Source organism: Lutra lutra, chromosome 5 (genome assembly GCF_902655055.1).
Source record: "Lutra lutra chromosome 5, mLutLut1.2, whole genome shotgun sequence".
NCBI lineage: Eukaryota > Metazoa > Chordata > Mammalia > Carnivora > Mustelidae > Lutra > Lutra lutra.
In genome coordinates this window covers 14,558,301-14,585,298 of record NC_062282.1, presented here as the reverse complement: position 1 = coordinate 14,585,298, position 26,998 = coordinate 14,558,301, and the positions used below count along the sequence as shown (strand labels likewise).

Genomic DNA, 26,998 nt, shown 5'->3' with positions numbered 1-26,998 from the left:
AGTAATTCTCTATGAGGGGTGCCTGGGTGGCTCAGTCTGTTAAGCCTCTGACTCTTGATCTCAGCTCAGGTCACGAGATCGAGCCCCTCAGTCAAGCTCTGAGCTCAGTGTGGGAGTCTGCTGGAGATTCTCTCTCTCTCTCTCTCTCTCTCTGCTCCTCCTCCTGCCCACGTGCTCTCTCTCTTTCTTTCTCTCCCTTTCTCTCTCTCAAATAAATAAATAAATCTCTGAAGTAGTTCTCTATGTGATATACATATATGGGAGTTTGAGCTTCTAGTTACTAATAAGTAATCAAAATGTATAATGTTTTACAATCCTAAAGTGCTGAAAAAAAAATGTAGCTCAACAATTATTTCACAGATATACCCAAGAATTTAAATTATCTTAACAGTTTCTCTTTCTTATTATATAAGAAGTAACTCTCATTCACTAAACTTTAACCATAACATCCAAGTAGTTCTCTGTGACACATGTTGTTTTCTTTATGAATGTGATCACAATTTTTTTGGTGGGCTACAGTAACCTTTACTCTAGAACTAATTTAGTCTTACTACTGAAGTGTACCTAATCTGCTGCCTTTCTTTGCACCCGGTGTGTTCGTGAGGTCTCTCTACTCTCTCTGGTGAGAGAATTGAAACATTTCCAGCATTTTGGGAGTTCTGGGAATTGCTTGGCTTCACATTCTTTGGGAATTTTTCTCTGCCTACCTGGCCTTGCAAAGTTTTGTGCTTGCTTCCACTTGTGCTCAGGTAATCTAACACAAATGGGAACATTTTATTTGTCTGCTTTTGTTAATGCCTCAGTGTGGCATTCCTTTGCATGGATAAAGTTTCACCCTAGTCACATACAGGGCTGCATGACACAGGTGTTTCTTTCTTTCTCATTTTTATTTTTTGGCGTACATTTTCCTGGAGTTCACTATTTTCTTTCAAATCTCATGCATTTATGTAAGTTTAAGAACTCTTTTCCTAGTCCTAGATTCTAAAGGTATTCTTCTGTGTTTGTTTTTAATTCTAAAGGTTTCCACATTTTATGTCTTACATTTTAGTTCAGTATCAACTTTTTTTTCAAATTTGGTATTTAAATTCAATTTAGTTAACCTTTACCGTATTATTAGTTTCAGGGGTAGAATTTAGTGATTCATTAGTTGCATATAACACTGAGTGCTCTTTACATCAACCGCCCTTCTTAATGCCCATCCCCCAGTTACCCCAGCCCCCACCCATCTCCCCTCCAGCAGCCCTCAGTTTGTTTCCTACAGTTAAGAGTCTCTTATGGTTTGTCTCCCTCTCTCTCTGATTTTGTCTTATTTTATTTTTCCTTCCTTTCCTCTATGTTCATCTGTTTGTTTCTTAAATTTCACAAATGGGTGAAATTATGTGGTATTCTTTCTCTGACTGACTTATTTTGTGTAGCTTAATGCCCTCCCTTTCTATCCACATCATTGTAAATGGCAAGATTTTGTTCTCAGTTTGGGATAGATTTTGAGTTCATTTGTGTCTGAAGTGTGAGACTTAGGTCAATGTTTATTTTGCTGCCTATGGATGTTCCATTCTTCCAGTATCATTTGTTGAGAACTTCTCTTCCCCTCATTAATTGCTTGTACCATTTTGAAAAATTGGTTGTGAATATCTGTGTGGGTCTTACTTCTGGGCTCGTGCATCTCTGCCATTGGTCCAGGTGTCTAACTCCACCAAAATGAGATTCTCAACTTCCTCCTCACTCTTCTCTGGTACCACCTCAATGAGGGAAGGGAAGGCACTGAACCCAAGAAGCCTCCTCATTACAGCCCGGCAGGGTTGGAATTCTGGGCTCCCCACTCAAGCCTTCCTGACTGGGGTGGGAATGGGACACAATTTTTTTCTGTTTTCATCCTTCCAGGCTTCTTCATAAGGTCCTTTGGCCAAAAAGAGTGGGATTTTGCTTAGGCTTTCTTTTTTGAGGGTGTGTCTTTGCCTATTGGTGTTTCTGAGTTGCTGGCTTCTCTGGGATATGTGAGGCAAAAAAAAAAAAAAAAAAAAAAAAAAAAAATCCCAGGAAACTCACCACCATGTCGTTCCTCAGCCTGAGGTCTTTAGCTTGTCTGCTTTGTTTCTTTCCAACTTTCAAAGTCTTGTTATGCTTCTTGTATGTATAATGTTCATGGGTGTTATTTACACATAATGAGAGGAATAGGGAAAAGCACGTTTCCTCCATCTTCCCATGAACAGAAGTCTTTAGATCTCATTCTGCTGTCCCAAGTGCTATCACACACCTTCAGAAAGTTGAATTGCCTATGTATTTTAACCATTTTTTCCAATTATTTGTGTATTTTAGCATGCAAATATTGCACATAATAATTCTGTTTAGCATGCTACTGAAAGCATCACAGTGAATTTTCAGGGAATATACAGATAAATCTGCCTCTATTTGCACAATTTCATTATATCAGTCATCTGTTTCATTCCAGATCAATCACTCAACTAATAGAGATTTAGTAGATACATCTTAAATAAGTAGTGAAGCAGGAAATACTTACATCAAATCAATAACACCTAGCCACAGGGCTACCTTCTAAAATCAATTATCAATCAAAAGATTTATCTTAGGGTACCTGGGTGGCTCAGTGGGTTAAGTCTAAGCATTTGGTTCAGGTGATGATCTCAGGGTCCTGCGATCAAGCCCCAAATCAGGCTCTCTGCTCGTGGGGAGCCTGCTTCCCCCCTCTCCCTGCCTGCCTGTCTGCCTACTTGTGATCTCTCTCCCTCTCTGTCAAATAAATAACGAAAAGACTTAAAAAATTTTAAAAAAGAAACTCACCTTAAAAAAAAAAGATTTATCTTAAATCAGTTATTCATTATATTAAGTAAAGATTTCTTTTTGTATCTTTCCAGATCACCTGGCATTCAGATAATTAATGATTAATATTTAAAATTAAGCAAAGGTCTAATGGACATTTAGCTTATGTGTTATGGCTTAAACAATGTCAACATCTTGGAAGTTTCATGTGTTTACTCCAGCTTCCTACTTCTTTTTCCCACCCACTCCTCCCCAGTTTCCACATAAACAACTAATTAGATCAATCTCAGGGTTTCACTGCTCGGTTTTAACAACAGTTAATCTCACTGCCCAACTTTTACGGCTATCTAGAATCTAGCACCACATACTTATATGCTTTCCCTCATACTATCTCCTACAAAGGCTAATGCTAATTAAATTGTTCCCCAAATCAAATCATGTCAATTACAAGTCCCAGATCTCACCACTGCTGATGAAAAGTATAGTCCCAATTCCTTTTCTGTGGTCAAAATGACTGTGATGTCCTAACATTCCAATGATTTTAAGTTGGTAGTCTTCTTCAAATCATTTCCTAGAAATTTCCACATTTCCTTAGAAGCTGTTTCACAAATACTTTGAGACAGTGATCTCAGTTTCCTTTTCTCAGCATTTGACTTCCAGTGCCTCCTCTTGCCCCACTAAGGTATATGTCAAAGGGGAAGGAATATGCTTCTCTATTAGTTATGCCCACAAAAGCCATTCCCCCTTTTAAAAACTGTCCACACCACAAATGAAACCAAGTACTATTCTGATAATTTCCACTAAAATATCATGGATTATGGATAGGATATATACCACAAAAAGGTGGCTTACCTGTTGCTTCTCTAGACAACCCTGGACAAAGATTTCTGTGAGGTTACTCCTGTGCCTTGCTTTTGCCTGTAGGCTCATTTCCGTGGACAACTCCCTCATCTCCATACCTCAGAGTGGGTCTAGTCTAAGTTCTCTTAGAGTCTGAAAGAAGTATATTTGGAAGGGGGAGGATTTAAACTATAAAAAAGAAATAAACTCTCATTTTTATCATTTGTAAGTGAAGTATATCTTGCATGTTTTATATTTAATGACAGGATTAAGATGTATGAAAGTAAATTCAGAAGAACATGGCCACATGCTATTCAGTCAGACATTGAAAGAAACAACCAAGAAGAGAAAAAATATCCAGAATTTTTAGGTGTGTGTTTGTTTGTTTGTTTTGGTTCGGCTTTTGCTTTTTTTGTGTTTTTGGTTTTTTTCCTGAAAAAGCAATATTTAAGTGGGTGCACAGTTGGAGGTAAACAAGTAAAACAGAGGGCCTGGCAGAGACTAAAATGGCAGTCACCCAATCTAGTTGTCTTGATTACAACAAACCCCACCAAGGTCTCATGCATAGGGGGGTGGTGATGTATGAAAATAAAACAAATAATTACTTCAAGCAGAGTGATTTTTGAATAGCTTCGTCTTGATGGAAGGTCCAGGTAAGTGTTTGGGAGTTTGTATGAATAGAACACAGAATGAGATGTTATGCAAAAGGTGTGGGTGACCAATTGGTGGCCTGTGCAGATCCATGGTGAACCACACTCTTGCTCTCTGCCTATCATGTCTCCAGCTGGCATGGTTATGTCAAGTGGATGCACCCCAAAGGTTTGTGGTTTGTATATCACATTCCTTTTCCTCCTGGCCAATAAGGCAGCACAGTGTAGAGGAGGGGAAGACTGGGAGGGATAGGGTGGGGAAGCAATGAATAATTATTTTGGATCCTCAAGTAGACACCCCCTTACCTATTTCTCATTTCTTACTCTTAAATTAAGCTTTCCAAAGAAGACTGAAAACAAAACTGACCAATTCCCTGAAGTACCACAGCCCACTTATACTCATATGGTGATTCAAAAAAAAAAAAAAATTGATCCCAAGAAAATTACCTAAAAATAAAAATATTCTGATATTTTCAAAAGGACAGCTCTTTGTTTCATCTACAGTTAACTTGCTATGGTCACAGACTCAGTATCTGCTTTTCATCTTTGGTCTGGAATCATAGTAGGAGTGATAAAGTTGGAGTTAGAGACTAGGGTTGAAATCTGACATTGTGTTTAACAATGTTAAATTAATATAGACTTTCCTCAACTTAGTCAATTATTTCATTTGCCAAAATTGAATTTGAAATGAGTTGGAAATGGATATACATGAAACCGTGGATATGCTGAATGATAAAGATTCAATTATTTCTTTTGGCAATCTTCCGACACATTAGTCTCAAGCGAAAATATCAGTCTTTCTTTTCAGGGCTTTATAGATTAGCATTTGAAGTTTTTTTTTTTTCCCCAAAAAATATGCATTCCATCTGGTATAGAGTTGTCAAATAATGTATTTCCTTCCACATTAAAGCAATAGCAAGCTACATAATTATGACTGCCATAATTTTTCTACCCACTTCAGAATGTGGTTAAGTCTTTCTCATTTCAGGAGGAGAAATGTTTTCACAAATATTGATGCTATAAAAATTTGGGAAGTTGTACATCCTTCACAACATCAGTTATTAACCATAACTTTTATTATGAGATCAATAGAGTGACTTGTCACATTTTCAAACAACCTTTTCACTTTTGATTGAAATTTAAGCCCAAACAACTCACTTAAGAATTAGATTCTGAATCCATGTGTTGTGCCCACTTCCACTTACACAGAAAGACACTATAAACTAATTCATTGTAACCGTGATTTTACAGTCAGAGTACCCATCCTCTTTTATATATTCCTTTAATTCACAATATGCTTCATGATTGAAGTTACAGACCAACTTTATCTGCATTGAGATGTAGGTTTTGATCACCTTCAATTTTTTTCAAGATTTTATTTATTTATTTGACAGAGAAAGAGACAGTGATAGAAGGAACACAAGCAGGGGGAGTGGGAGAGGGAGAAGCAGGCCTCCCGCTGAGCAGAGAGCCCATTGCAGGGCTCAATCCCAGGACCCTGAGATCATGACCTGAGCCGAAGGCAGGAGCTTATCTGACTGAGCCACCCAGGCACTCCAGATCACCTTCAAATTTTTTAAAATATGTTTATTCTTTTGTTTTAAACTAAACTTTCAGACTTACAAATTGGCCTTGCAGATAGACCACTTTATAGTCAAGAATGATCCCTAAATGATTGTGGGGATGTGAATATGATTCTGGACAGAAGCACCAAAATGACTGAATAAGGGCACACATATGACTACAGGGTAAATACATTATCCAACTTAACTGATCATCTTCCTAATGTGTGAAGGGTACAGAATTTAACAAAAATTAGGTGGATGAGAAGCACTGATTTGAAGTCATCCGTTACCTTATTGACTATTAGAAGGAACTCATTGCCTAACTCATGTGTCTATATGTGATAGAGAACTTCCACGGTGGACCATAGGAGGAAGAAAAACAACAGAATGTTTGGAAAGAACCTTCCCAGCTCTGCTCAGCCCCAGTACTCCTCCATATGGGAGGAGTGACATCTTATCAGATGTGGGGAGAAAGCTTTCAGCCTGTTTGTTCTAGATTATAACTTTTCAAGTTGACCTACTTCCAGCAAGGATGTATCTTCTTAGATGTGGTGAGACTCTGTCTCCCTAGGGAAACTTTGAGATTGTCCAGTTTGCTAACAATTAGTTGTCTATCTAATTCAGAGCTGAAGTACTAACCACCGCAATTGCTAATAGGTACAGATATACAGTCTTTTTCTCCAATCAACTTTCTCAAAATAAAGTGGAAATTTTATTTGTATATGCCACTGCTGTTTCATTTCTCAACTAGACCCACAGCAGAGTAGAAATGATCAGCTCTTTAGTACATTACCTGTATATATTTACTTGTTGACATGTTTGGCAAAAATGCTATCTTACTCAGGGAGTTCCATCCCTACCCAGCCTGTCTCTTGTGATTGTTTTGAAATCAGTGTAAAATACATAAAACAAGTACATAGGTATAGATGTTTTAAAGAATTATATAACATAAAATATCAACATTCTCCTTGTAATTGTCACTTGCATCTGTATCATAGTCATATCTTTGGGCATATGCTAGCTGCCATATGAAGTCTTTGGTTGGAATTGTGGAGAGTCAATAAATCAAATCCTTCTTCCCAAAGTTCAAACCTAGAAGGAAGTCAGATATTGGTCAGAATACCAGCTCTGTTAATGCTACACACATCAGACAGTGTACCTTTACATTGATAGAGAAAGGGTCTTATCAATACTTTTCCTTTGGTTTATATGAAATTATAGATCATTAGATGCAGAGAAGAAAACTTTCTTATGGAATTTCCACTGATTCTCAAACAAGAAGATCTCGGCAGGATGTGCTTAAGTATTTCTTCAAAATTAGATTAAGTCTTTGAGCAAATAAGACAGGTTGTTTTGTTTTGTTTTGTTTTGTTTAATTCCATAGGGAAGAAAGTATGAGGAGTGTGAAGAAAAGCCAGGAGTATTTTCATAGTTAATGCCTTCATATTTTTAGGAGGCTAAGGAAATGAAGGTTATCCACACAACTTCTAAGTAATTTCCTGTTTTATTCTTGATGTCAGTGCTTTGAGACTACTGGTCATGTGGCCTAATCCTTAACTCTGTTCTAGACCTGGCTTGCCTTCCAATGACCTAATACCTCTGTATAATCACTTGACTTACAGATTCCAAGTCTCCTTATACTGACTCTAATCACTCTGATCTCTTCTTTTTTACTTACTTTATTATTAATTTCTTAACTATATAGATCTACATAATCTCTCATTGGATCGTGGTTCTTAAAGATCTTTACTAGGCTTGATCTGTAGCACATGATTTTATGATTTTTAGTAAGTAACATTCCTCCGTCACTCCTTGAAGTTTGGTCTACCTCCTGGCAAGCTGAATCCTGTCTGTTCCTGCGTATATGTATGTGTGTATGTGCATATGTGCATGTGTGAATGCATTTGTGTGTATGTGTGTGTGTGTGTGAGTGTGTGTTCTAAACAAGGACGTTATTCAAGTCCTTATTTTGTTTTTCTTGGAACACATTATTTTCTTTATTCTATCATGGCAAATTTTGCTCTTTCTTCACATTCCAGCTGAGAAGGTATCAGGTAGAAAAAGCTGGTCATAGGTTTTGAAATTATAAGAGCCTCTATTTCTATATGTGCATACTACCTCCACAACCTTCAAACTGTGTGATCTTGAACAGGTCACATATGATAAACTTCAGTAACTACCTGAAGAAAGTTCTCACAACAGAGTAACACATTCATTACATAAATTACTATAAAGAGTTCTTAGTAAATCATCAGGTTAAAAAAAAACCTAAGATGCCCTCAAACATGTTAGATTTCTATAATTTCTCTTTAATTTATGTTATTTACATTCCTTTCTCTCCCATAAATATAGACTTAGAAAGCTCAGTTTTTATGAAGTATTAGTATACTTTACCTACACTATTCTATTTATGTCATGTGTCATTTCACTTCATTCATTTGTTCATTTAGTAATTTAGTACTAATTAATAATTAGTAATTAATTACTAATTAGTAATTAAGTATAATACTAATCCAATAATTCATTTAGTAATATTTTGCTTGGTTACTTCTCATGTTGCTATTTTATATATTCATGACTTATTTTCCTACACTCTCATTTCCTCCATCCCCTTGTGTGAAATCCTCCTTGTTAGCCAAGGGTTGTGCATTTTATGTCCATGAATGTGTTAAGCTCAGTGGATTTCACATCATAATGATTCATTTAAATTATTTAGTAAATAAATAATGCTTAACAATACATAAAGTTGCGGAAACCTGAATTACATGAAAATATGCCACCAAAATTTTTAGGATAATTTAGGCAAACTACTTCTGTACCTATTTATTGGGCCCTGGTGTTAACCCTAAAGTGTAGAGATGGCAGAAAACAATGTAATTCTATTCTATCTTCTGAGCACAGATTACATTATACATAGAAAAATAATTATGATAAAGTAAATTAAGCAACTGAAAAATGAAAAGTGATTACGCAGCCCTTTAACAGTCTAAAGATACTATCAGATTACTGAGAATGCAAGGGTAGGAGGAGGTACGAATCTCACGATGAAGATTCCCAATTATGGAAATCCTGTTGGAACATCCAAAATATGAGTGATATATCATATGTAGTCATAGATTACATAGGTAAGTATTTGTGCAATGTTATATTTCTATTTAAATACCATTTTCTTACAACGCAAAAAATAGAAAATCACTATTAATGTAATATGGACAATAAATACTTCCCTTATTCTTTTCATTTCACAAAAACACAGTTTTATAAATGAACCACTATGGCTCTCAACATAATTTTGGAACCTAGAAAGTTATGTTGGTAATCTTTCATCTATTTTAAAAGTAAAATATATATGATGAGGAATGAATAATTTGCATGATGGTAATGATGACTAACGTTGATTGAGTCCATGATATAAACTCATAAATCCTCACAATGATCGGTCTTCTCTGTCCCCACTGACAAACAAAAATATTCGGGTGGGTGTACTTACCATGCCCTTGGGATAAAGAAATTAGAAGTTGGAGTTCTTGAATTTAAGCAGCTCACAGTATAGTGGCAAGAAAATAAATAAAGCTATGATTGCAATTCAGAGTAATAAATATTACGATCCCTAACTATCCAGGATGTTCTTTTGGCCCAGAGGCAAGGCAAAAAGTTTTGTCTGAACCAACATCCTGCTAAAAAGGGTCAAACCCAGCTTGCTGGAAACCTGGTAAACTCTTCCTTTCATTGCCCTGAGTTCTACCAATATTATCCAAACACCCTCTGCGTCCACTTCCTTTTCTGCAACACTCACATCCATTTCTGATATCATTGCTGAGCCGCCTTTTTCCCCTCACAAGCACACAATAAAATAAAATAAAATAAAATAAAATAATAAAATAAAACAAAAATGGTTTCCTTTCTCCTTCTTCACTTTCATGTAATCAACACTGACAGGAACTTTTTAATTGCGTAAAGTCAGGACTTAAGAAATTTGGTCTGACTAGAACTCTACATGGATTAATCGTGTATTTGTCTTGAAAGGATTTCATGAAAAATTTCAATTGCCTTGGAGTTTTGATCCCTGCCTCCAAAAAACTGAAAACTGTAATAATTTATAATTGGCAGTTCTTATCTCCTCTGCTTAGCCTTTTTCCTGTGAAGGGGAGAGAAGCTGAGGGAAAAGTAGCAGTTTTTCAACTCCTGAAATACAAGTGAAGCTATGGGTTTCAAGTTGTCTCTGCGTGGTTCCATGGTTTTGTCCAGAGATGCAGGCAGATATAGGTTAAAAATTCAGGTTGACAGATAAGCACATTTAACATTAACATTTTTAAGTGACCCAAATAAAATGCTTTTACACTTCTTTTTTTTTTTTTCCACATATTTTCCCCTAGCCTTTATCAACTTAGTAGGTATTGAGCAACTATGAACTTTAGACCTACATGCAATGCCAGGCTGCCAGAAATGCTTCGAAAACCAGCTGAAGAAGATGTTTTGATGAATTTCTTTCTCTGCTATCTTTGCCCTAGACAAGAGGCTTTGCCTCCTGTTGGAGAAAAAAAATCAAGTTGCTATGGGTTTCAAAGCTCACATTTATCTAAGTGACATTATCTAAATAATAGTAGTATCTAAATAACATTAGTATTTCAAATCTGTCGAATACCTTTGAAAAACCTCCCCCTCCCCTTTCCCCAACTTGTGTGCTTGCTCTCTCTCCCTAAAATAAATAAATAAAATATTTAAAAGTAATAAATAAAAAGTAATATTTTTTTTAGTACAACTGAGTTGGTATCATTTCATCAATATTTTTACATCAAGGAAATACAGTATGTATCATCTAAATTTCTAGTTTCTTTAAAGTGGAGTATAGATTTAAGTATACTATCTGAATTCAGGTTGCTTATAGATATTAATAGTTTTTTCTCTAACATTTTGGTTAATTTCTATATACATAATTCAAGGATGTGTGTGCATGTGACTTATCAATTTTCCATAGCATTTAACTTAATTTTCATAAAAATAACAAACATTTCTTTTTTATACTGACATATCTCATTTGGTGTACATTTATAAGTTAATTGTTTACAATAGCAAGTGAACTGACAACAGATTAGGGAAGAAAAACAATTCTTAATCACACAGGTCAGGTGTGGGGAGCAGAGGGGCTCAGGCCTTCAGGAACACAGCCTCACCGGGTGAACTCCACAAACTGTGGGCACAGGTCATAATGTTTTACAGGGAGATAGAGAGAGAGAGAGGGATGTTTTTATTTGCTTAGGTTGCAGTAATAAAGTCCCCCAAACTGAGTGGCTTAAACAACAGAAATGTATTGTCTCAGTTCTGGAGGCTAGAAGTCCCAGATCAAGGTGTTGCCAGGGTTATTCCTTCTGAAGTTTCCCTCTTTGCCTCCTGGATGGCCATCATCTCACTGATTCTTCATATGATCTTCCCTCTGTACATATTTTTGTGTCCTATCTCCTCTTCTAATATGGACACCAGTCAGACTGGATTAGGTGCCACCCAAATATACTCATTTTAACTTAATTATCTCTTTAAAGATGCTATCTACAAATGCGGTCATGTGGTACGATACTGGGAGTTAGGACTTCAACATAGGAATTGAGGGGGATGAAATTCAATTCATGACAATCCTTAATTCATAAAGTATCTCTATTAAAACATACATAGTTTTAGATTATAAAATAAGCTAAGTTGCAGAACTCAATTGCACCCACAGGCATACCCATGTGAGGGATGTCCGAGAAGCTCGGTCTGTTGGGCATCTGACAGTTGGTTTTGGCTCAGGTCATGATCTCAAGGTTGTGAGATTGAGTCCTGAGTCCAGTTCTACCCTCAGAGGAGAGGGTGCCTGAGATGCCCTCTCTGCTCTCCCCCTCTCTCAAACGAATAAATAAATAAAATTTAAGCATACCAAACTCTAGGATATCCCTAGATATCCTAGAGAATATAAAGACAGGTACAACTCAAGCACCTTGAGAAAGCTTACTTAAAGCAGTGTTTATCCCTGACACACTGGCTTGCTGCCAAAAGCAAGTCATGTTCAACTTTCATATTTTGCTTTTGTATAAACCAGTTATCCTACCTGGAGACAGCCTACCCCTGAAACACAAGTTACCAAACTAAGCCTACCCTTTCTAATCGGGCTGCTTAGAAAGCAATATCTTTAACATATCTGTTACAGTAAAGCTTATCTTTAAACAAAGCATAAATGGACCATGCCCTCCTGTATTTGTCTTCATTTTGTGCCATCTTTTTCTATGATAAAATGTAGTATTCCCCGATCTTACCTTGGTTTAACATAAATCAAAAAATAACATACATTAGTTGCTTTTTATAACAAAGTAGGTAAGGCACATTTATATTGTTTATGAAACTTACATCAGTAGCAACATGAACAAAACACATCTTCCAGAGTCTGGTCGGGTGATGGATTCCAAAGTCTGGGAAATTTTCCACAGGCATTTCAAGAAGGTTGGTTTCTCAGTGTAGCTGATAATGATTCTTTCCCCATGAATGACTGCCATTAACTACTGTCGATTTAATACTCAGTTTACCATAATAAACTACTCAACAGAAAGTAACCATTCAAATCAGAAATTTTGGTAACTTGAAAGCTAATAAATTGTTCTGTCAGAGTTTCTAATCACCTACTATTTTCAACTAAGGATCTGACATCACTGACCTTCATCATAAAGTTAATTATATGCATCTAGAAAGTAGAACTGCCCCCAGTCTGAGGGCTAAGGACAGCATCTATGCCTTTGCTTTTAGATGATCCTCCCCATGAACATGTTGCCTCTTGTGAGAAGCACAGCTCCTTGGTTTTCGCCACAACCTGTGGTCTTACTACTTTCCTTGTGTTCCCCTCTCCTTCAATTTCTGAAGATTCTAACCATTTGTAGGTCCTGCAGCATGTGGTAACACAAACTCCATTTGCAATAGCAACTGAATTTCCTTTGATAGGCAGATTTCATTCACCTAAATCTTCATATTACCCACCTTTCTTTTTTTTTCCCCCCTTCAAAGCTTAAATTTGCCAGGTTGAAATGTTAACTTTCAGTTTAATAAAACCACTATTGTTCACAAGGGAGAAACATTTTTTTTTTAATTTCTTTTGAGGGTAAAAATCTATAATTAAGAAGACCTCAGGGTATCGAGAAAAGGCATGTTTTTCAGGTAGAATAGATCTGACAGTGAGAAATATTGTTCTCTGATTCCAAGCATACACGGCCATCTATATGATGACTTCCCAGTCTCATAAAGTTTAATTATCCATCCAGCTCTGCATCTAAATCCTGGCAAACCATCTCACTATTTCAGGTGAGGGGAGTTACTTCTATTTAATGAGATACATTATAGGACCAATGGGAAATGCCATGAGTATCAGACCTTTCCTTATCATTTTGTTTGAAAGTGGGTTTCTTGGCTAGTAGCAAGATTGTGAGGTAAGTTCTAAGGAACTTTTGTTTTTACTGAGGGTGTATTTGTAAATATAAACATGAATATAAGCATAAATATGATTATTTGTTTTTGACTGAGGTTGGTGAGAAGAAGAAAGATGTTCTGCAAAATGCAGAAAGCTTTAAATCTTCAAATATAGCATGGAGGGGCTCCTGGGTGCCTCAGTAGGTTAAGTGTCTAATTTTGGCCCAAGTCCCAGTCTCAGGGTCTTGGGATAGGGCACCATGTCAGGTTCTTTGCTCAGTGGGGAATCGGCTCCCTCTGACCCTGCCCCGCACTGGTGTGTGTGTTCTCTCTCTCTCCGGAATAAAATCTTTAAAAAAACATATTTATATGTAGGTAGCATGGAAATACTCAAATAGAGGAAAATATATGGTTTTTGGAAAGGAATATTCAGAGATGGAGATAATGCTGATAGTTTTCCAAATGTGTTCACATGTAAATAATAATAATGGAAATGCAAAAGTTATCTCATCTGGATACTATGTGCTAGCCACACTTCCCTCAGTCCGTCAACGTATTGCCAACATTTGATAAGGTCCTGTTTGGTCTTACCTTAAATGTAAACAAGCAGTTTTTATCAGGGGTCATATAGGTTTGCCAACAATGTAATATCTAGCCAATTTAAATGAAATTAAAACCAAAAATTAGTATAAAATGAAGAAAATCTGCATTATAGCTTAAGATAACAGTTTAAGTATATTTATGTAACAAAGTTTCTCTTTATCTCAAGCATATAGCAATACTATTATGAGAAGTGAGGCCAACTTTTATCCTATCATGAATCACAGTGGTTTCTTTACTCTTCTAATGGTTGCATTTAGAAATCTACAAGGAAATTGGCAATGAGGTTTTCAGAAGAATACAGGATAATGTTACTTTCATTCAGCAGAAGGGATTTTAGTGTTTCAAATTATGGCTATTTCCTAAAGACAATTTTTTTCTGTCAACTACTTTTAGGAGATAAGAATATTTCATAATTAATTCCCAGCTGTTTCTTGTTACGCTTCTAGTAATATATTTCTGTACTTTAACAGATTGGAGGTAGTGTTACAAAATAAATGTAATCCACATTTTCTATTTGTCAAAGTCTTCTCTTTAGAAACATAAAACATTTTAAAATTGGAAGTTTGTAAATTACATTAAAATAAATAATTACTGTTTGGAAAGTTCCATGTCCTTGACTCCATTCTAGTTTCTCTGAAAGATACACATAAATATAACATGGTTTCAACTTGAAGCTTAAGGAAAATATAAACTTTCAGGGTGAAGAACAAGTATATAGATTAATAAGCACAAAGCAGAATTCAAAGTGCATCACAAGGACCTATGTGTACATTACAAAAGGAATAATATTTGAATTACTTTTTAAAGAATGAATAAGATTTTGATAGGTAGATATGTGAAAAAGAAAGCATTTCAGATGGAAAAAAAGCATATTTAAGTGGGCAAATATTCAGAGGCTAGAAAGTTTGAGTCACTATTAGTAAAACACACTTACTCCATTTGTATAGATTACATGAATGCTGTTAAAGTGTAACCAGCTCTAAGGCAGAGAAAGTGTGGGGTGCCAGGACATGGGGAATTTTGAAAATTTAAGACTATGGAATATGGATTGAGTGAATGAGGCAATGGAAATGCTTAAGAGTTTTACTTAGGGAAGATTGATTTTGCAATGCCACAATTTATAGAAGGTATGTAGGTAAAGTGATGATAAAGATTAAAGGCAGTACTTGGACATCATTTCGGTAAGCCTACAATTGTATTAAATGCAGAGATGGAGAGAAGAAAATGATTGTAAACAAAACAAATCAAAGCAAAACAGATGCACTCTGTAAGTAGAGAAGTACAAATGCAATTGCTGAAAAGATTTAGGTGAAAAAAGAAGAAGACCAAGATAACTAAAAGTCTCATATTTAGCTTTTGGTAGAATTATGGTCCATTATTGAGAGTTGTCAAAAGCATGATTTGGAGTTCACATCTCAGGGAGTCTCGTAAATAGGCTGTAATTATCAATTTCAGCCCCACAGTTCTGAATGACTGTTGCAATATTTAATGACATTAATAAACTCATAATGTCATTACCTGAAGGACTTTGATGAAAATTCAAGTGAGATTTACCTATTTATCCTAAAATTGATATTGGGTCTATGGGAATTAAAATCGCTTCTTGATATGATGTAGTTTAAAACAATTTAAATTATATTTTCAATTAACAACTTGTGAGTTTCTTTGTTTTACTCTTATGCTTTACTCTCTATGCTTATTTTCCGAATATGAGCTACATAGTTCCAGCTAACACAACGCAACACAACACACACTCACACTTTATGAGAGTAAGAGATGGTAACACCAATATGTATAAATAGAAGTGGTGTTTTAATATTACCAAATTCCAGCCGGGCAACATTCTCTACTAGTTTTGATTGGAGCAGACACATATGTTTCACATTGTTTTTGTCATTTTTCTTTGTGCTTAGGGACAAAGTAAAATGATTCCTACTGCTGAATTCCAGTTAACTAGGGGCTCAATGGGGTAAGATTAGAAAGTGTAATTTTCCATCCAAATTTTTCATAAAGGTTTATTTCATTTCAAACCAGAGGAAGATGGGAAATGAGTCCCTCTATTTTGTGTGACTAAGAGACAATTTATGGCTCTGCCAGTATTGCTAAGGCACTGTCCATGCCATTGATTTATAAGCCCATGTGGTCATCTAAATGGTGGGCTTCTCAGCCTCTCATAAAGCCGTTACTCGCAACACCCAGGACCACAGCCCAAAGCAGCTCTTGTTAGAGCATGGGGTGGGAGCTATAATTAGGACATGGTTGTGTCATGTGAACTCTATAAGGATCACTACATATTACCTAAATCTCTCTGTCTTTCACTCTCACTCTCTCTCTCTTTCAGATCAACTATTTCCTTCAATCCAAATCTCACAGACATTCTTTGGCAAAACTATTCTAAGCTTTTAACATGGGAGCTTTAAATCAGATTTTTAAATAATGTATGTTTTGTTGACTTTTCAAGAATTAGAGAATGTTTCCAAAGAGTGTTTATGCCCTTAGTTTGCCTGACTGTTAGGATATGTGAGGTAGAGGGGGAAGTATTTGCCACAGAGAGATTAATTGTGTTGATACCCACAGCACAGTCTTTCCCTAGGTTTAAACGTATTAATTATTTAGACTAATACTAGCTCCTACAACAAACAAAACCACAAATTTCAGTAGCTTAACAATACATTTTATTTCTAATGTACATAAAATCTAAAATATTTATTTCTCTTACATCTTGTGGATCTGCTGTCTTCAATATGTAGTCTCCAAGGTACATTCGTGCACTAAGGCTACCATAACAAATGACTAGGTAGCTTTAAATAACATAAATTTGTATTCTCATAGTTCTGGAGGTTAGAAGTCTGAACTCAGGTGTCATCAGGGCCGTGCTCTCTCTTACTGTCTCTGAAGGCTGTAGATGTCCTTCTACTCTCTTACTAGCTTCTGGTGATTTCTGGCACTTCTAGGTGTTCCTTGCCTATAAACAGATCTCTCCAGTCTCTCCCTCTGCCATCACACAGGGTTCTCCCTGTATGTCTCCGAGTTTAAAGTTTCTTCTTCTGACCAGGATCCCAGTCCTTATATAAAGATACTAGTCGTATTGGATTAACAGACCATTCTAATCTACTAGGATCTCATCATGACATGATTACATCTACAATAACCTTATTTCCAAACTAGGTCATGTTTTCAAGAACTTGAAATTTGAGATAAATGGTTCAAACATTACACAAGTCATAAGGATGAGCTACATTAAGCTACAGGAAGGTAAAATAACACGGAATATCAGAGCTCAGAGAATGCTAAATGGACTGGGCCTACATCTGATGTGTATCTGTGCTGTTCCAGAAATAACTACACGGATCCATTCAAATCTCCAGAGACTGGTATCAACGGGACAGGTGTGTCACCAGGTGGTAAAGATGTAAAGAGGTAAACCTGTTTGGTTTCTGAGCAGGTAGTCAGTATATGTCACACTTTGTTCCTCCTTTTTTTTTCTGTCTTTTCTAATTTAAGATAAACCAAAATAAGACACATCTTGGGAAAAGTGAATGAAGCTAAAAACAAGAAAAAATATTTTTTTGTTGTCTTTTTTTTGTCTGTTTCCAATTCATCAGAAAGGAGATAATATTATTAGAATCTTCTTGGTTACAAGATTGGAATAAATACCACTGCATTCATTGAAAAAGAAAACACTATAGAAATAAAAGCAATTGATAAGCGATATAACTATCATTTAAAAATTACCAAATTTATATTTATCTCAGACATAGATATCTATATATAGAGACATATCTCTATATATAGATATATATTCCACACCCAGTGTGGAGCCCAATGTGGGGTTTGAACTTATGACCCTGAGATAAGACTTGAGCTGAGATCAAGAGTCAGACGCTTATGGACTAAGCCATCCAGGGACCCCTCAGATGTTTTTTCAATAAATAAAAGGTTGTGGACAAATTTAAGTAAGCATGTTTTCTTCTTCAGACCCTTTACCACCTCCTCTAGAAAAATCTATTCTTTTTTTTTTTTAATTATTTATTTATTCATTTATTTGTCAGAGACAGAGAGAAGACAGTGAGGGAGAGAGCATGAGAGAGGGAGTGGCAGGGAGAAGGAGAAGCAGACTCCCCGCTGAACAAGGGGCCAAATGCTGGACTTGATCCCGAGACTCTGGGATCATGACCTGAGCCAAAGGCAGACGTTTATCAAACAGAGCCACCCAGGTGTCCCTAAAAGCTATTCTTGTATAACTGATATATATTATTATTTTTACTTTGTTTTAAATAAAGTTCAGTCTAATTACTTTGGAGGTGCAATACAATTTCGCTCAGAATAAAAGCCATAAATATTTACTTGGTTCTTTTATTAAGTCCAGTGTATTAAGTTGCAACTTACATACAGTCAATCCCCACCCCCCTGCAGTATACAGTTTGACAAGTTTTAACAAATACACGCAGTCATTTAACCACTACCACCACCAGAATGCAGAACATTTCCGTAACCATAAAAACATTTTCGGTGTTTCTTTGAGGTCATTCCTCTAGCCCCAGCCCCAGCTCCTAGAAAACAATTACCTAATTTTCTACCTCTATAGTTTTATCTTTCTCACATAAATGACATTGTACAGTATACATACCTTAAGGCTTCTTTTCCTTAGCACAAATCATTTGAGATTTATCTGTACTGTTGCACATACCCGTAGTCATTCCTTTTATGACTAAGTATTCTAGTGCATGGCGGTACTACAGTTTGGGAATTAATGTTACTAATGTTACTAATTATTAATAATTAATATCAATATTCTTTTTTATTTTCCTTCTGTTCTGTAAATGCAAAAATTTCAAGTACACCAATTTTGGGGAGGGGAAAGCAAAATATCATATGTGCTCCCAGAAGAAATATTGAGTGCTGTTTGTAAGTCAACGGCCATCTTAAATCTGGACTTGTGCACTGGAAGCAACAAATTTATTCCTTGATATTCTACAGCCTGTCACCTCTCATTAAACTGAGATTTCTCATCAAAGATAAACATAGGTGTATGCAGTAAACCCACACATTTCGAACCAGTAGTAGGTAATGCGTTGACCAGCATGTTTTAATTCTCAGCGTCCCCAGTCTGCAACCAACAAAACCAAGGAAACTTTTGGGCTGTGTGAACAGCCTCAGGGCTGCTGAGGCTGGAGAGTCTGGGCACTCAGGAACCACACAGCCAGCTACTTAAGAGCCTTTGTAAAGTCAAAGACTGGGACTCATTGAAGAGCCTCTGGCAATGACTCCGGATAGCACCATGCAAAGAATGGATTTTACTTCCTCTTCATAAAAATAGAAAACCTGTGCACTAATTTGACATTTCATACAGATACCTTTATTTTGGAATGTTAAATCAACCATGCAGAGATCAAGCAGATAAAGCAATAGATTATGATTTGCTGCTGCCTGTTTAGAATTATTTTAATCTTGTGGCTAACAGAGTAATTTATATCTATATATGGATCTCTTGACACATCGATGTACTTGTATGAAAAATCAATAGAAGTATCACAGATTGCCTACAGATGCACTCATCTTGTTTTAGAACAGGTTTCAGTTTGCCTTCTGTTTTTCAGTATTAGTTTAAAAAAATTAAGTCATTACAATGAGAAAAAAGACACATAAAATTAATGATTTGAAGTTAATAGGTACTGGCTTCCTCCAAATCAATTTCATTACTGTGGGATAAAATACATAACCAGAGAATATTACAAATTTCACTTTTGGTATGCAAGCCAAATACACAAAGCCAGCCCCCAGAAGTTCTGAGACATAACCTAACATATATGAAGAACATTTAATACTGGGTCCATGCAATGAGCTTTCTGAGGGATATACTAATAGGCGCTGTGTATTACACATAAGTAAATTGCGTGCAAAGCTGTTCTACATGTCATATGTATTTCTTTGTGAGGTTTTCCCCCACTTTCTTATTTTTATTTTTTTTTTCTCTTCAATGACATCCATAGACATTGCTTATATCATTTCTTTATTGAAGTTTATAAATGGGGGTGCCTGGGTGGCTCAGTCTGTTAAGCCTCTGCCTTCCACTCAGGTCATGATTTCAGGGTCCTGAGACTGAGTCCTGCATTGGGTTCCCTGTTCAGTGGTGAGTCTGCTTCTCTCTCTCCCTCTGCTGCTCCCTCTGCTGTGTTTTCTCTCTGTGTGTTAAATAAATAAATAAAATCTTTAAATATAAATAAATGAAGTTCAGACTCATCAGAACAATGTTTTGTCTAAGGAAATAAACTTGCTACAATAGTAATAATACCCATCTTCTCGATCTTGTACCTTTGACTAGTGCTGGTCAAGGCTGAATCATGAGGTTTGATTTTGTTTCCTGAGCCTATCCTTTTAATATTTATTTTTGTTCCCTGTGTCACCTAAACTCCCTTGCACAACCTAGTACCCTGATGGTCAGCATCTACATTTTTTTATTATTATTATTATTTTTTAAGATTTTATTTATTTATTTGACAGATAGAGATCACAAGCAGGCAGAGAGGCAGGCAGAGAGAGAGAGGAGGAGGAAGCAGGCTCCCCATTGAGCAGAGAGCCCGATGTGGGGCCTGATCCCGGGACCCTGGGATCATGACCCGAGCCGAAGGCAGAGGCTTTAACCCACTGAGCCACCCAGGTGCCCCCAGCATCTACATTTAAATAATTTTTCATAGTCTTAATATCAAGTTACTCTCAATATAAACTGTAGAAGTAAATAATTATGAAAATTTCAGTATGAAATATTGCCTTCATTTTAATATGGGGAAAAAAAATTTGACTTTTAAAATTTCCAGAGTTGGAGGTTTTGAAAGTGAGAACATGTCACAGACTGAAGTTCTCTGATACCATATAATTGTCTCTGTCTCCTTACAAAAGCAATCTTAGCCTATGCTTCACGAAATATATTTTTATTCCATGTATAACAAAACATCACCAAACCCCCAGATACTCTTTCAAGTATATGACATCAATAGAAATACGTCTTACTTGCTTATATTTTAAGTCGTAGAATTCTGTTTGTAATAGAAATATTCCAAGGAGAAGCATCCGGAAAAAAAAAAAAAAGCAAAACTGCTTCTTTCATGTGATATTTGATCACATAAACTATTTTAGAAAAATGCCAACAAACTCTCATCCTGTACTTACTGTCAAACGCATTCGCAAAGATTCTCCAGGTTTGTGGGATAAAGTCATTTCTCAAAAACAGAAGTAAGCCTCTTTTTTTTTTTTTTAAGATTTTTATTTATTTGTCAGAGAGAGAGGAGAGCGAGCGAGCACAGGCAGACAGAATGGCAGGCAGAAGCAGGCTCCCCGCCAAGCAAGGAGCCCGATGTGGGACTCGATCCCAGGACGCTGGGATCATGACCTGAGCCGAAGGCAGCTGCTTAACCAACTGAGCCACCCAGGCGTCCCAGAAGTAAGCCTCTTAACGCTACAATTTTCCCAGTAGTAACTTAAGAGAAGTGGTTGGTACCTTGGCACCTGACTCTGCTAGAGCGACCTGAAAGACAGAGCAGTGTCAGATGGACGCCGCGGCGCGCTGGCTGAGAATGTGAAACACGGCTATGTGTACTTTTAAGGGTGAACTTTAAATAACAGGAAACGCTGGCAAGCTGCTCTGTAGTGGCTCTGTTTCGGGGAAATGGTTGTACCATCTGCAAAGCTACACTGAAATGACAAGCCTTGGAGGCAGAGAGTAAATGTTCAATCCATTTGGCAGATAAATCAGGTCATGGATTCGTTTATTTAGCTCCAGTTTCGCGTAAACAATATACAAGCAGAAGCGATGAACCATTGCTAAATTCAGCGGCATCTTCCATTTGAGGTTTTATCCAGGCTCCAGCTTCCAAGGGTCTACGTTCTCCCGCTCCATGTCTTTGTTATGTTCATCTCTGCCACGGCTGCCAGTGGATTGGGGGAGTTTAGACAGCACGATTTATTGGAACAACACATCTTCTGTCGTCAGAGAATAACCGATCCTTCACCATTCCAGGACTTGCCGAGCCATATTTCTGTAATAGGAGACGTGTAAAGAAAAAAAATATATATATAAAGCCTGCTTTTCACATTTCCAAAAATATAATAGGGGACATACATCTAATCACGGGAGAAATGTACTTTCCTAGCATTTCATGGCCATGTGCGCTGAGCGGTCTCAAACAGCCCTAGATGCCCTGGGCAGCTAATCACTGAGGGGCAGCGGCCACACACCTCTTCTGCCTTTGATCCTTGAGCAGAATTGCACATTGTGTTGGTGAATGTAATGAAATGCTAGGTTCCAGTTCTGCTTGACTTCTGAATTCCCTGTTAGTCTAGAGAGCACAGGCATATTTTCGTTTTCAATTTTGATGAGAGAATGTGAACTGCATTTTACCTTTATTCTCTGTGAAGGTCAAGGTGCAAATATGGTAGAATACTAAGATTTAAGTCCTTTTTTCGGTTTCCTGTGAACCAAAGCAACACACTCAGTTTAACAACTTAATTAAAATTGGTCTTTTTTGTCTTCATACTTTCAAAATATCTTGTACTCACAGAATTGTTAAAAGTAATTTCTTACTAGAGGCAGAAAGACTTTGTTACTCCCATTGGAGAAATGTTAACAACAACAACAACAACAAAATGTGTTATTCAGTTATAACACTGTTATTCGGTGTTACTCATTTAACAGGATGGGTGCAGGATATTTTAAAAGAATATACTACTCTTTTTCTATAACTGCCTAATTTTTTTGTATTTTTTCAAAATGGAATAATATCAGGCCATAATACGACCTGTAAAATTCTCAACTTATTGCTACTGTGTTTTGCCAAATTTGAATAACAAAATATACCCTGCAATAGGTAGGTTCAATTCACACACACACACACACACACACACAGTTTTGTCTTATACATTGATTTGTATTATATAATGTTTTGAATTACATAATATTTTAAATATTATTTTTTGCATTATATATACACATATAATACTTTGAAGACATTCTGAAGACTTGATTCACTATGAAATCAATAAAATGATTTGTTGAATATAGCACAGTGAGACCTGTATATGAGAAAAATGTATATATCTAGTTACTCTTCAGTTTTAATCTAGTGAAAAATGTTGATCCAAGTACAATTAATATAATTGATTCTATACTGGTACAGGTTAATTTTCTTTCTGGTTCCGTCACCCTTTTATGGTATGTCCTAAGCTGATTGTAGTGGACTCTTAGCTGCTTCTCCTCAATTCCCCTTCAGGGCCAAAGAGTTTATTCTTCAGTACAGGAAAAGCTGCTGCAGGCTGTCCTCAGGAATCTTCTCCAGGGTGTGCCCTCTGCTGAAGAAGGTGGTCATGCCCAAATTAATGCATCCCTCCAGGGGGCAGCCCACATATAGTAACAGCCTCATGGATGGGAGGCCATAAACCCTGCCCCTTCTTCCAACTGCCAGAGTACTCCAATGAGTAATCCCAGCTGCTGAGCTCACTGGGTGGTCGAGGAATTTCATGTGAGGTCACTGAAGCTCTGATTTCTTCCTGCCATACCCTGTTTCCTCCTTCCCTCAAGAATTGTTGAAGTTGAGAATACTATTGTGTAAGTTAGCCACACTCCTATCTATCCATTCAAGAGCCTGACCTGCTAGAGGTCGTAACAGGATGGATTCAAAAAGTAGATGCTACAGGGGCACCTGGGTGGCTCAGTGGGTTAAAGCCTCTGCCTTCGGCTCAGGTCATGATCCCAGCATCCTGGGATCGAGCCCCGCATCGGGCTCTCTGCTCAGGGGGCAGCCTGCGTCCTCCTCTCTCTGCCTGCCTCTCTGCCTGCTTGTGATCTCTATCTGTCAAATAAATAAATAAAATCTTTAAAAAAAAAAAAGTAGATGCTACAGTGTGATGTTGGGGTTGGACTGCTCAGCATTGCCACTACCCAGTTGGCCATGAGGACCTCATCACTGGCAGTATGTGGCCATGAGAGTCTCTGGCAGATTGAAGTACAGTTATTCAATTTTCATTAATGCTGGACTGGGATTAGATGCCTATAGAATGAAATACACTCATGGATGTCATAAAAAATGCAGTTGAAAAAATAACAATTATAGCATAATGGAACTGGATGATTCTTATTTAGGGTAATTAATTATGATTCAATAAAAATGTGCAAAAGTCAGGGGCCACCTTTTCAGAATATGAAGAAGCTCTCATTCGCTGAAGATGCAAAGAAAACTAAAGAGACAACATAGAGCTTAATCAGAAGAGCTCCAAATAAGGATGTATTCTCAAATTAGGCAAGGGCACTATGTTGAGTCCAGGACTATGATAGAAAAAGTGGGATCCTGATTCAGAGGATGGTGACATCTGGATTGATGCCTTTAAACATTGTGTATCCCCAAATCCATCCTACTGAGGGATGGTGAAGGGCTTCCCTGAAGGTGATGCAGATAGCCTTACCTTGCAATAAAACAATAGTCCCCTCAATATTTGTATCCATAATTCTTTGTGTGGTCATAACATACCAGAGTTAGAGAAGCTCTAGAACTTTCTAGGAGAAAAAAGAAGACTGTATGCAGAAGTCTTGTACTTCTGTGCCAACAGGAGACTGGTGAGTGTATATGGGACTGGATCCTGAGGGTGCTGGATCAAGTAGGAAAAATGAGTTTGGACAAGGAATTGTTTATCAAATTGGAAATACTATCACAGGGTAGGATCTAAAGTCCTGGCAAGATCAATAGAAGAAAGGGTCAAAGATTTTGAGAATTAGATATGATGGAGTTTTTATTCTGTAAAAAGCTAAGAAGCCCACTTGGTGACTATAGTCCCCAGAATATAGTCCCCAGAATGGGACATAGGATATTATTGACCGAAGCAATCAGGCTGCACTATTGGTAGAAACTCAGTACTACTGGAAAACTCACTGATGGTTGTGGTCTATGGGCAGGTGTGATGGTAGAAGATACTGTATAGAAATGAGGACCCCCATAGCAAGGGGGTTGAAAAGAAGATCAGAAGTCATCTTCTGTAAAAAAAAAAAAAAAAAAAAATTATGAACCTTTGCCCAATTGCCAGTCCTGGACCAATTTTTAAACGTAAAACCCATTTTGTGAGGGAGTGTCATTGTTCCAAGGCAGAGGATGCTGCAACATCAGAGCAAGCATATATTTATATAGTGCCGCAGTCTTTCCTCAAAGGGACATATGGTGACTTACTTGAGTATTGGTACAGAGAGGGAGAGATAATATCCAGATATTTTAAGGACAATTAAACAAAGTATAAAGGTGATACTGATTCTCTGGGATTCAGAGCCTCACCATGAATCCCCTATTGGAGTGGGGGTATGTGGAGGACAAGGAATGAAGTCCTGATACTAGTCCACTCAGCAGAGTCTTCCACTGGGATCATGGATACCCAGTGATCATATGTCTACCTGTCAGTGAGTTGCTGGAATGAACTTCCTAGGGAGTTGGCAGCATTCCCGTGATGGTTTGGGGTCTACAGAGCAAGAGTTTCTCATTAGAAAATACTGAGTTAAAGCCCCTGAAACTCTTCCCCACACTCTGAGAAAGATGGTAATAAAAGACATTGGCATATCCCACTTCAGTATCAGATATTAGCATCACCCTGAGTTAGTTGTCTGTTTCCCCACTGAAAAATTTTGCACAAACTATTACATCTGTCTGGAAGTCTCCTTCTTTCCATTTCATCTCACAAAGTCCTACTAATGTTTCAAACTGAGTCCAATCCTCACTTCCTTCCAAAGCTATCTTATATTGTTTTAATTAGGCCAAATCCCCCTTTCCATGCTATCATAATATCACATCATTTTTCTCTATGGGATTTGTCTTTACACACATGTTTATTTGATTAATGTGCATTCTTGTACACTAGAATTGCAATTTTATCTCAGAATCTAGGACAGAGTCAATAAATATTGTGATGAATGACTTGGTTATATCTAGTCTTCCTACAATTTGAACACAGGGAATTCTACGTTGTTGTGTAATTTGATATCTCTTATAGAAAAAGATGCTTATTGTACATCACAAACTTAGCGATTTCACAGTACTTTCTTAGGAGAAAAAAAATCTATTATTATATCCATCTTCAAAACAGGAAAGAGAAATGGACTTAAAGTCATCTGAGGCTACACGTTGTTAAATGCTGGATTCAAGGCAGCTGGCTGGCTGAGGGGCTCATAAGTGTGGACACTGTGCTGCGTGAAGGGTGGGCCTTTCACTAACACCGCAAGGGACTCTTTCCCAACGAGTGGAGTTTGATAGTAATTTTTGCTACAAGTAAAACAAACAAAACAAAAAACCAGAAAATGAACAGCAAAAATCATATTAGGAACTAAGTACCTTCTGGGAAAATTTTAATACAAGTAAAAAATCAATATTATATAAAAGCTTATAGTAAGGATAAATGTATGAATGAATAAATGGGTAAATATAATATGCCTAATATTCTGGTAGAAATTCATGTGTGTTTCTCTGTGAGTACAAAAAGAATAATGTGTAATTTCTACCTTAAGAAGGTAGGTGTGTTGCTCTAGGAAGGATTTTGAGGAGGAAACAACATCCTGACTGATCCTGACTGATCCTGACTGATATATACATACGGAATAGAGAGCCAGGGAAATTATTTATTTAGCACAAGGTACAGTTTGAATTGTCTTATATACATAATCTTATTTATTATACACAACTCTGTAAACTAAATCCCATACTCCTACTTTAGAGAGACAGGGGAGAAGGAATTAATATTTATTACTGTGTAACAGGTATTGTACCAGCTTTATATATGTTCTTGATTAATACTCAGAATAATGCAGGAGTGTAGGTCTGATTATTGATGTTTTACATATGAAAAAGCATAAGTTAAAGAGAATATTTAATTCATTGAAGGTCCCAGACCCAAAATAATAGTCAAGATAGAATTTGAACCCAAGCTTGTTTGTTCCTGCCACATAATGTGGCAAAGGTCCCTTTAGGGTCGGAGAAAATCTGAATTTAAGGATTTATAAACAAACTTGGTGGAACATCAGGTCTTTATTGAACATATTATTCTATCTGCTGTACAGAAGATCCCATGTGTAGAGAAGCTGTTTTCTAAAGGGGTCTATAGAAGTCAATT

The 26,998-nt window shown here is 36.9% G+C and overlaps 1 long non-coding RNA gene and 1 other non-coding gene across 2 annotated transcripts; one reads left to right on the top strand and one right to left on the bottom strand.

Annotated features, from left to right (window-relative positions):
* Window positions 1-6,813: 6,813 nt before the first annotated feature.
* Window positions 6,814-21,395, bottom strand: LOC125099990 (uncharacterized). Its single transcript, XR_007127412.1, has 3 exons — window positions 21,363-21,395; window positions 10,258-10,361; window positions 6,814-6,925 (listed from the first exon to the last, which is right to left on the bottom strand). It is a non-coding gene; the product is annotated as an uncharacterized LOC125099990 (long non-coding RNA).
* A 4,613-nt stretch (window positions 21,396-26,008) lies between these two features.
* Window positions 26,009-26,162, top strand: LOC125101453 (small nucleolar RNA SNORA62/SNORA6 family). The gene has a single exon (XR_007127852.1). It is a non-coding gene; the product is annotated as a small nucleolar RNA SNORA62/SNORA6 family (small nucleolar RNA).
* The last annotated feature ends 836 nt before the right edge of the window (window positions 26,163-26,998 follow it).